Here is an 11,032-nt window from a genome sequence, read left to right on the forward strand (position 1 = left end):
AGTTCATGTAATGGTTTAAATAAATTTACCAACATATTGATTTTCTGCCCTGGGGAAAGTTAAGGGCTTTTATTATTACTGTGTTTGTTACTAGCTTGTTCAATTAATTATTCTACACTGTCTGCTGCTAATTTTGGAGAATTCTAAATCTAATAGACTCAGTACACGGAGTGGTTGAGTAGCTGAGGACTGAGATAATCCAATGCCAGGAGTTCATGCTTTTTTGTGGGTGTTCCAGGAATCTATCATCACTATTAACCACTATCTAACATCCGCTATGTGGTTCATTCAACACAGCTTTCTGCACAGATATCTTTTGAATACGTCAAACTTATTAAAAGGCTTTAGGGCCACATTCTCACTTGTTATATATGGTTTGAAGTCATTACATGCAAGGAAGGCACACAGAGTTCTCTTAAATTCTTGCCTCAGTGGTTCCTTTTCTAAGATTTGTTTAAGGAACCTGTGAATTAGTTTGCTACAATAAGAAAATATAAGTGGGTGTAAAAGTATAGATAGCATAGATGGCATATGTAGGGAGTATATATAAGTATAGGCAGGGAGACATTAGTTTTTAAAGACAAAATAATATTTAAAAGCTATCACACCATTGTATATGTTCAGAAGATTGATAGACATATAGTAAACTTTTTGTGTGTGTGTGTCTAGCACATCCAGCAATTTAAGAAGGTTAGGTGAGAGAGGAATAATAATTTGCACTGTAGAAGATGTATAGCAAATGGCAATAATGAGTTGAATGGTGATATGCTTTGGTTTTCATCTTATATTAGTCTGCAAGCATAATTCAGAAGAAAAAGGTAAAAAACTCAGAAGTTAAAATGTAGCACATTTAAGGTTGCTTAGGAAAACCAGTTTGTGCATCCAGAATATTAAGTTAAAAAAGCCAGGTAATTTAATTTCAAATTATATCCTTTAATATCATTGAATCATAAGGGGATCAAATTAAGATTGCTTTGGTTAATTCAGTTTAGCATTTGAATTCAAAACTGCAAAAATTAATAACATCCTTTCAACTTTATGACTTTTTTTTCTGTTGCCTTTTTGTATGGTCTTCACAGAATATTGTAAGTTATAGGAAAGGAGAAGAAAACCAAACCCCATATGATATTAAGTACAACATTTACCACACCTTCTGCAAAAAACCTTAAAATTGTAAGAAACTATGGACTAGGATATTGTTTATTAAGATTTATGTTAAGCATAATGTAAAGACTAGGCGCCAGATATCCAGGATGCCTCTTGTGAAAAATAAGATAACCGCCAGATGTCCAGGATGCTGCTTGTAAAAGAGAAGATAACCGCCAGACAGAAACAAGACAGACGACCCCATATAAAGATATATGAGTAAGGGGTTAACACCTCCACTACATCCAGGATGCTGCTTGTAAAAGAGAAGATAACCGCCAGACAGAAACAAGACAGACAACCCCATATAAAGATATACGAGTAAGGGGTTAACACCTCCACTACTTCATAAACACGAAAGTAAAAGTATAAAAAAGGACTGTTTAAACTGCTCAGGGCGGCAGTTGGTGGAGCGCAGACTCCCCTGCCGTCCAGCGCTGTTTTTGCTCATATTCTACTTGCTATAATTAATAAAATTTTAATTGGATTATGATCCGTTGTGGTCTCAATTTATAACAATTTCTGGTGCCGTGACTCGGATAAGGAACAGTGGGCTTTGGTCCTCCGGGGAGGCGCCCCGCGACATTTCGCGGCCCCGCGACCAACAGCTTACTCCAACCTTACCGACGAACCTAAATTCTAGAATAATGAGCAAAGGAGAAACCGGTAAAATCCCATAAAAATTCTGTGCACGGGAGTCCGGACGAAGACGCAGGACGCGTAAGTATATTGCGAATTTGTTCGCAAGGTTTGCCGTTCGGGCGGGATTGGGTTTCCTGGAATATAATGAGTGAGAGGTTCGATATACTGAACCAAGCGAGTGCGGACTCTTAAGTACTGCGTTTCCCATCTCCCGCGAGGGACTGGGCCAGGAACAAGGGGAGCGAGTGAGTGTATGTTTGTGGATATTCCAGAAGATGGGGGCGAAGGGCAGCAAGCCTTCGAATCCCATGGGAAGGGTACCCACTGTACCTAAGAATACCCCTCTGGCATATATCTTGGACAATTGGAGATATTTCCCTGGAACCCTAGGGAAAGATAAGCAGAAAGTGATAGAATATTGTACTAAGATATGGGGAGGGAAGAGGATTTCTAAAAATGTCTTTTGGCCAGTCTATGGGTCAGAAGAAGATTGGGTAAGACAGCAATTAAACCTCTGGGTTAATAATAAAAAAAAAAAAAACCCTTAACCCGGAGGAGAGTCAATATGTGGAGGTGTGGCTAAAAAACCGGGAGCTAGACTTTACCCGCTGAATAAAATAAAAAAAACTAAACAAAAGAAAAAGAAGGGAGAGTTAGAAGAAACCCTTCTAACCCCCCCTCCTTACATTTCTCCTCCTGCTCCTGCAGAGGTCCCCAGAGCGCCCATTCCCCCACCAGAGTCGGAACAAGGGTCTCTCCCCCTCTTCCTAGACGCGTAACTAGAAGTCAAAAAGGGGCAGCTCAAATATACCCCCTAAGAGAAAAGCCCATGGGGGGGACCTCAACCTGTGATCGGATATATTTCTGTGCCTCTAAATTCGGCTGACCTACGAGATTTTAAAAGGACCGAGATGGGAAACTTAATTGAGGACCCACTCAGAGTGGCAGAAAGATTAGATCAATTTCTGGGACCAAATCTTTATACTTGGGATAAGATGCAATCTATCCTTTGTCAATTATTTACTACCGAGGAAACCCAGGGACCCCAAGCAGATATTAAATGGCCACTCCAAAGACCTAATTGGGATAATCAGGATCCGGTGCATAGAACTCATATGCAGGACCTGAGAACTATAGTAATTCAGGGGATTAGAGAAGCAGTACCCTAACTGTTACTGTGATTTTGGCTATATTTTTTATAATAATAGTGAGCTCTTGGTGTTGCTGTAGAAAGATACCTGTGTGTTGCATTTTGTAAGTAGTAATTCTGTAAGTGATAAGTGTGTTCTGTGAGTGTAAGCTGGAATGTGGAGAAAAGTGGCCTTTTAATTAATAATTACAAGGTTATTAATAATTGTTATATTCTAAAGACCCCGGCCCACAATTTTTGGAAGAATCTGCACAAGCGTGAAAGACTGATAAGCTAATTAGCATACGAAGAGAGGGTAGGCGGGTTCAGGTAATGAATATGTATAGGCGTTAATGGAATATTCATTGTTTCAAGCTTATTTGCTGCAGTGTTGCTTATTTTGGTTACCGGATTTATGGAATGTAGAATTTGACTTTGATAATTGTTACTGTGATTTTGGCTATATTTTTGATAATAATAGTGAGCTCTTGGTGTTGTTGTAAAAAGATACCTGTGTGTTGCATTTTGTAAGTAGAAATTCTGTAAGTGATAAGTGTGTTCTGTGAGAGTAAGCTGGAAAAATGGGAAGAAAACAGAGTGGTGGGATTTTAAAGAAAAGCCCGTTAGGATGTGTTTTGAGTCACTGGAGGGATATTGGAGGATCCGCTGGTGGAAATGTGAATAGGAAAACATTGATAAAATATTGTAAAATGGTGGCCGCTTTATAAGTTGGAATGTGGAGAAAAGTGGCCTTTTAATTAATAATTATAAGGTTATTAATAATTGTTATACTCATTTATGCTGGAAATGTGAGAACATTTCTGTATTTAGTATATTACAAATGTTGGTATGTGGTTATTGTCTTGAATATCCAAGGGGTGAATGTGAACCTCTGTATGTTTTAAAGTGTATATGGTGTAAAGAATTATTATATGTATGGTGGCGACAAGAAATTGAATGCCCTGACTGTAAGGTTTGGACGCCTTGGGATAAGAGAGAGAGCTATAGAGTCTCTGTGGCTGGGATAGCAATTGAGATAATAGTAAGAAAGGTCACTGGAAGGAAATGGGGGGGCAGCTGGGGGAAGCGTGAATAAGAGGACTTTGGCTAAGTACTGCAATCAGTGGTGGCCCCTGTATAAGTTAGGGGACAGAGAAAATGGCCCTTAAACGGCACACTGAATTATAATGTTTTGCTAAAATTAATGTTATTTTTAAGGCGAGAGGAAAAATGGGATGAAGTAATGTATGCTGGTATGTTTTTCACTCTGAGGAATCACCCAGAGTGGCAAAAGAATGTGGTATTAACCTAGCTCCACAAGATCCCTTAATATTAACAATGGAAAAGGATCAGAGGGGAGGTTGTGGTCCTTCTATGGAGCAACTAGAATGAAACACGTTGTAAGATAAAAAAACTTGTGCTAATGTATGTAAGATCTGAAGCCGGGGGGGGGGGGGGTGGAGAGTAAAAAAAACCCTGTGAAAGTGTTAAAGTATTGGGGTGAGTTTGTACAAAGCCCCGTATCCCCTCGAAGGTGCGGCTGAGTCACGCTGGATGCATGGCAGGGTGTTTGCTGTTTGCCTGCGAAGGCTGATATGTAATAACACAGACTTAAAGCAACAAGTAGCAGATTTGCATTCAGGGTAAGAAAGAGTTAAAACAGAAGTGCTGCTGCAGAGGCAGGCTTGTGTAACCTGCAGAGCAGAGCAGGAACAGCATCTCCTGCCCCGAACCCTTCGCTGGTGAGGAGGAGGGGGTTGCTGTTGCTGACGATTGAGCAGAAGGACCTGACAATGTCACCCCGATTGCTGCAGCATTTGCAGCACAACAGGACCGGTAACGGCCCCTCTAGGGCAGGCAGCGGGTCTGAGGAGAGTAAAGGTGAATCTCTGATGAGGAAATTTAGATGTTTGAAAGTTAGTTGTGAATAGGACTGGATAAAGGTTCAAGTTGATTTTTACTAAGGTAATTGTGATGTAGAAAAGTTGGTGAATACAAAACCAACTTATTTGGTGTTAAACTTCAGTGAAAAGAATTTGTTACAGTTGTGGGAGCTGCTGGCCGCCAGGAAAATATCCTGAAACCTTTAAAGTACAAACTAAGAAAACAAATAAGAATGCCAAATTCACCAAAATCTTTGTTGGGAAGAGATTTATTAGAACATCTAGACGTTTAAAGAAGGGGAAATGAATCCAAAAGTTAAAAATGATCAATTAACTAAAATGTTGAGCTTATCTTTAATTCAACAGAAAAGTGGAAGAGAAGACTTCCCTGAAGTAAAAGAAATCTTTAACCAAGTATATCTGAAAGTAAATTCCAAGTAAAGAGAAAAATGCTTTCCCTGTTACAGTAAAAATGATAAACAGGAGGCCTGCCTAGTTCAGGTAAAACAATATCCCTTGGTCAGCAAGGCTGCGGGGAATACTGCATAAAAAAAACTAAAATAAAATACACTCTGTAGTAGTTCTACTAATGTAAATCTGTGTTTTACTATGACTGTGACTTGTTATGGGATGTGCAAATGAAGCTTTGCATTGACAACAAAGTACAAAGAATAAGGCTGGTCAAGTGCCTCCTACCACAATCAAGGGCAAGACTGGGTTGGTCTCTGTGTTTGCCACCAAGAAGGATCTTGAGCTCTGCTGCTGGCTGCAACCCAGTAGGCGTTGAGCGGTGGGGACATGTGCCATGCCAGACCTTGATGTGAGGAATGGCCCCCTCTGTTATAAGAGGGTCGTCCAGGAAGGAAGAACATAAGATGGCCCATTGAGGCACTGATTTGGAAATTGGAAACCGCCTGGCCGACCATGAAGCCATACAAGTAGCAGAGGAGGTAGGAAAAGAGGAATTATCCTTAATACCAGATGGTAAAATCCAAACTGTAAGTACAGATCAGGAGCCAAATTATTCTAACTAATTTGAGGGATGGTCGTATAGTGGTACCATCCAATTTAATATGGACCACAGCCGTAATAGAACATAATAAGATGCATTGGGGAGCTGATAATTTATATAAAAGTCTAAATCAGAAATTGATAGGGCAGAAATTATTTACTGTAATAAAATAGGTGACTCAGCAATGTGAAATGTGTTTGAAAATTAGCCAGGGCAACAGTGGCAAGTTGATTTTTCCAGACTCCCAAGAATTGAGGGGGTACCAATATTTATTAAATGAATGGACACCCCAACGTATCATACAGTATTATAAACCTGCAACTTGGGATCCTAATGAACTCATTAACGGCGCTTGAGAACCTATCTACAATCTGAATCATATCATTCGTCTACAGGCTGTCTTGGAAATTATTATTAATCAAACAGCTAAAGCTTTTGATGTTAAATGCAATTTATCAACACAGGATGGTTCTGGACTACCTGCTAGCCAAAGAAAGAGGTGTTTGTGGTAAAGTAAATGTCTCCAATTGTTGTTTGAAAATTGATGACAATGGTGAGGTAGTTAAACAAATCACATCAGAGACAGGGAAGTTAGCCCATGTTCCCATCCGAACTTGGAAAGACGAATATTGACTTGTTTTCCTGGCTTCTCGGGAGCCCCTGGGTAAAACGAATCCTATTTTATTTGTTATGTGGATTAGCCACCTTATTGTTTTTGCCATGTGTTGTTCCATGTTTATAAGATTAATTCAACACGTTATAACTAACATGCAATTTGCTATTATGGTTTCACCCGATGGCGTTAAACAAATGCGAGTAGTATGACAAAATGTACACACAAAATAACATTTTAATAGCCAACAAGAATTTGGAAACAATTAACTCTTAACAATTCAGATAATAATGTAAGCTGAGTAAAAAAAAAAATAGAATAGCAATAAAAACAAGCGCCAGGAACGCAAAGACGACGATATGGAAACGCCTTTTATACTTTTTCACCTCCGCCATAAGTTCTTGACGAGAGACAACTGAAAAACGCACCCTCTGCCTAAACAGCAACAGGAAAAAAAAAAAAAAAAAAAAAAATATATATATATATAAAATTTTGATCTTCTTTCTAATGAACCATATAGGTTAAACGTTTTGAGAACACTCACCTTACAGAATGTTCAGAGGGCAAAATGTCCACTCTAGACCTTTCTTCTCTGGCAGGTGACGTGGTGGTCTGGTGGTGAAAAAACCTTACATTGAAAACTGGGACCTGTCATTTGGCCATAGTGCCATGAATGTTACCATTAACAGACTTACTGGAGTGGTAAGCTCGGGAAAGGGGTTTGGGACTTCATCTGGGCACGCAGTAGCCATTGTTGATCACGCGAATGGTCCGTGTATACCTTTGAACATGCGCATGCGCGATTTTAAAGCCCCACAGAATGTGCTGGAAAAATCTGGAAAGACCGTGCATGCGAAATCCCTATAGTCTAGCCATGATAGTGACGCATTAAAAAAAAAAAAAAAAAAAAAAGAACGTGTTAAGAAAAAGTGTTATTTGTAAGTTTTGGGTTTGTATGTTATTATTATATGTATTACCCAACTACGCCTATTGTAATTGTGACGTATTACCTTGTAAGTGTTATGATAAATGTTGGGATTGTGGAAAAAGGTTTATTTGCAGTGCCGAGAATGAAAGTAGCGTCTAATAAACAATAATAGGATAAAAAGAAAAAGGGGGGATTGTAAGAAACTATGGACTAGGATATTGTTTATTAAGATTTATGTTAAGCATAATGTAAAGACTAGGCGCCAGATATCCAGGATGCCTCTTGTGAAAAATAAGATAACCGCCAGATGTCCAGGATGCTGCTTGTAAAAGAGAAGATAACCGCCAGACAGAAACAAGACAGACGACCCCATATAAAGATATATGAGTAAGGGGTTAACACCTCCACTACATCCAGGATGCTGCTTGTAAAAGAGAAGATAACCGCCAGACAGAAACAAGACAGACAACCCCATATAAAGATATACGAGTAAGGGGTTAACACCTCCACTACTTCATAAACACGAAAGTAAAAGTATAAAAAAGGACTGTTTAAACTGCTCAGGGCGGCAGTTGGTGGAGCGCAGACTCCCCTGCCGTCCAGCGCTGTTTTTGCTCATATTCTACTTGCTATAATTAATAAAATTTTAATTGGATTATGATCCGTTGTGGTCTCAATTTATAACAAAATCAAACTTTCAAGACTCATCATGGCCTGTTGTCACTTGAGCTACAGGAATTCATATTGCTTAGCTGACAGTAGAGTAACCTGGTAATGAAGAGGGAGGTTGGGCTGCAGGTACCATGTCCTGATTGTAGAGGGAACCTAGTTTAGTTTTCTGTCTCAAAACATGGAGCTCACTCCCTGTCTCTGCCTCATTTGCTTCTTGAGATCAGATAATGGTGTTGATCATGAGGTTCCTGTCCAGACAGGATCCCTTCTTTTTTAGTCTCCTCATGCACTCCCAATATAGTAGTAATGCTGGTAGCAGCTGCCATCATTGCTGTTATGTCACATTTTGGCTCTAAAAAAGGATACACATTTTAAAATATTTGCTTTTTTATATACTATGACTTTGGTAAACGGCCAAAACTTTCCTGAAAACAGATAACGAGAGAAGGGGAAAACTGATCGTTTCAAGTACAGCCCATATAAGCCAGAATAGAATTTAATGAGGGGAAAAAAGGTTTCCAGCAAAAGACTTTTTTCTCTTCATTGAACTTGAAGGAAAATAAATGGGAATGTTAGATATAAATTCTCTGTAATTTGCAGTTGTTGCTTTTTGTTACCAAAGTAAATTCTGGCTGTATTCAGACTGCAGGCTGGGGTAGGATTTGGAACAATTGAGGCAGACAGGGCTATGGACGGGTTGAAGCATGACCTGGAATTGCTCTGTAGTTCCTTTTACTCCTCTCTTTGTGTTTACTCCTACTTAGTTATTTTATCTGTTGACCACATACATAAAAAGGAAATGAACTGTGATTTTACTGGGAGGCCTTGTGATTTAGACAACTGTAGGAAGGAGGCCTAGGGGAAGGTAGTAGAGACAGAGCCATTAAGCTGCAAAATAGTCATGTAAAACCCAGTCTTATGGGCTTTAAATGTGTGTGCTTACCCACAAGGCTATGTTTGCTGGATAGAGACTTAAGTGCTTTTTGCTTCTTGCCAGGGAGGCTAAAAGATGTGTAAGGGCACCTACACCCCATTTCATGTCATTGAGGTCTTTGTAGTGTTGAAAGAAGATTGAGCTGTTTCTTTCCCCTTGTTCTGACTCTGCGACTCTGTTGGTAAGCAGGTGGCATGATGATATAAATCAAGCAGGAAAGAGTTACAATATGTTTCTTCCCTTGTCTTTTTTGAGGACAGAACAACCCCTGAGATACAAGACTGTAGCAATCCCTGTTCTAATTGTCTTGAATCAGGCTTTTGCTCAGTTTTGACAAAGATAGTCACTTGAGATGTGGGAGATTATAGTTCAAGCTGGTCTTCAGTTGCTAATACCAAACGATGCTCCTCTATAAGGAGAAATAATGATCTGAGTAATTGATGAAGAGATTCACTGGCATGAATTAGACATAACCAAACACTGAACATCTGCTATAGCCTTCAGAACAGGAGTCTGGCTTCTCTGAGTCAGGCAAGACTCATTTTGATGGCATGTTCTTTCTTCCTTGAAAAAGGTACATATATTCACAGATCACTGAAGCACAGAGTGAATGACTGATTGATGTTGGAAGGGACCACTGGAGGTCATTTGGTCCGACCCCTCTGCTTAAGCAGGGACACCTACATCTAGTTGCCCAGAATTATGTCCAGACAACATTTGAGTATGTCCAAGGAGAGAGACTACAACCTCTCGGAGCAACCTGTGCCAGTGCTTGGTCACCCTCACAGTAAAAATGTATTTGCTGTTGTTCAGAGGGAACCTCATGTGTTTCAGGTTTTGTGCTTTGCCTCTGGTCCTGTTACGGGGTATCACTCAGAAAAGCCTGGCCCTGTGGTCTTTGCATGCTCCCTTCAGTTAGTTATAAACATTAATAAGATCCCCCCAAGCCTTTGTCTGCTCATCCAGCCCAGGTATCATCAGCTTCTCTATAAGGATCTTAGGGAAAGAGTGTTAAATCTTTAATAAAGTCCAGGTGGACAATATCCGCTGCTGTCCCCTCATCTACCAAGCCAGTTGTTTCATCATAGTTTATCAAGTTGATCAAGCATGACTTGCTGTTGGTGAATCCATGCTGACTGCTCCTGATGACTGCCTTGTCCTCCATGTGCCTGGAAATGAATTCTGGAATTAGTTCCTTCATCACCTTAAGTTTTGAATTAAGAAAAGATGTCTAGAGAAATCTATTTAATCAATACTTGAATGCTTCTAGCCACACTGGTTGTTTTTGAAGACTGCTAAGATGATTCTGTGAAATCTGTGAACAGATTGCTGTTGTAATTTGGATTTGTTGCTCTGTACTCCCCAACCCCCTCACAAGTTATTTTTGTGATAATATTGTGTGTTCTTATTCACCAATCATTTTAAGACAAGTAAGGAGGCTGGAAAAACACATCCCTTGCCATTTAAATTGGGTAGGTTTTAGTCCATAGACCTATGTAGGATGTGATTATGTCTGCCCCTAGTTTGTGGTGATAATCTCTACACAAGTAAAAGCCACTTAGAATAAATAAATAATTAAATACCTTTTGGAAGGAGAAGGGGCAAGTGATAGGGAAGGAGATAAAATTTCAAGGTAAATGAAAGGGATTTATGCCTAAATGATCTGAGGCTATAGTGCAGTGATAGCCACCTCTGTATATTTATTGCAGTCTGAGACATTTATTTTCACCTGATGATTTAATGCAAAATGCAGAGAGATGGAACCAGTAACTTCATTGCACCTTCTTTATATGATGCATTCCACTGGAATGGAAACCATTCTTATTTTATGTAATTTTTGATGGTTCAGTTTTAAGACAAGTTCTTGTGTTAAAATTTCAGTTAGGTAATCTCAATGTTTAGCAAGGTTTGTAAAGAGACTTAACATCATTCATTTTACTAACAGGATATACTTGGAAAATATCATGAGGTTCTGGATTGCAGAAGACCATCTCCTAAGGGACTGAAACCAAAGCAGCAATTTTACACTGAACACTTGATAGCAAAAAGTGTTCTTAGCATTACCTCCTTAGG

At 39.4% G+C, this 11,032-nt stretch overlaps 1 protein-coding gene across 3 annotated transcripts in view; it reads left to right on the forward strand.

Moving 5' to 3' along the window:
* The window catches only part of NLGN4X (neuroligin 4 X-linked), a 211,428-nt gene that overhangs the window by 31,489 nt on the left and 168,907 nt on the right, over positions 1-11,032 (forward strand). The gene's annotated exons all lie outside the window — the stretch shown is intronic.

Source organism: Falco punctatus, assembly GCF_963210335.1.
Source record: "Falco punctatus genome assembly, chromosome: 2".
NCBI lineage: Eukaryota > Metazoa > Chordata > Aves > Falconiformes > Falconidae > Falco > Falco punctatus.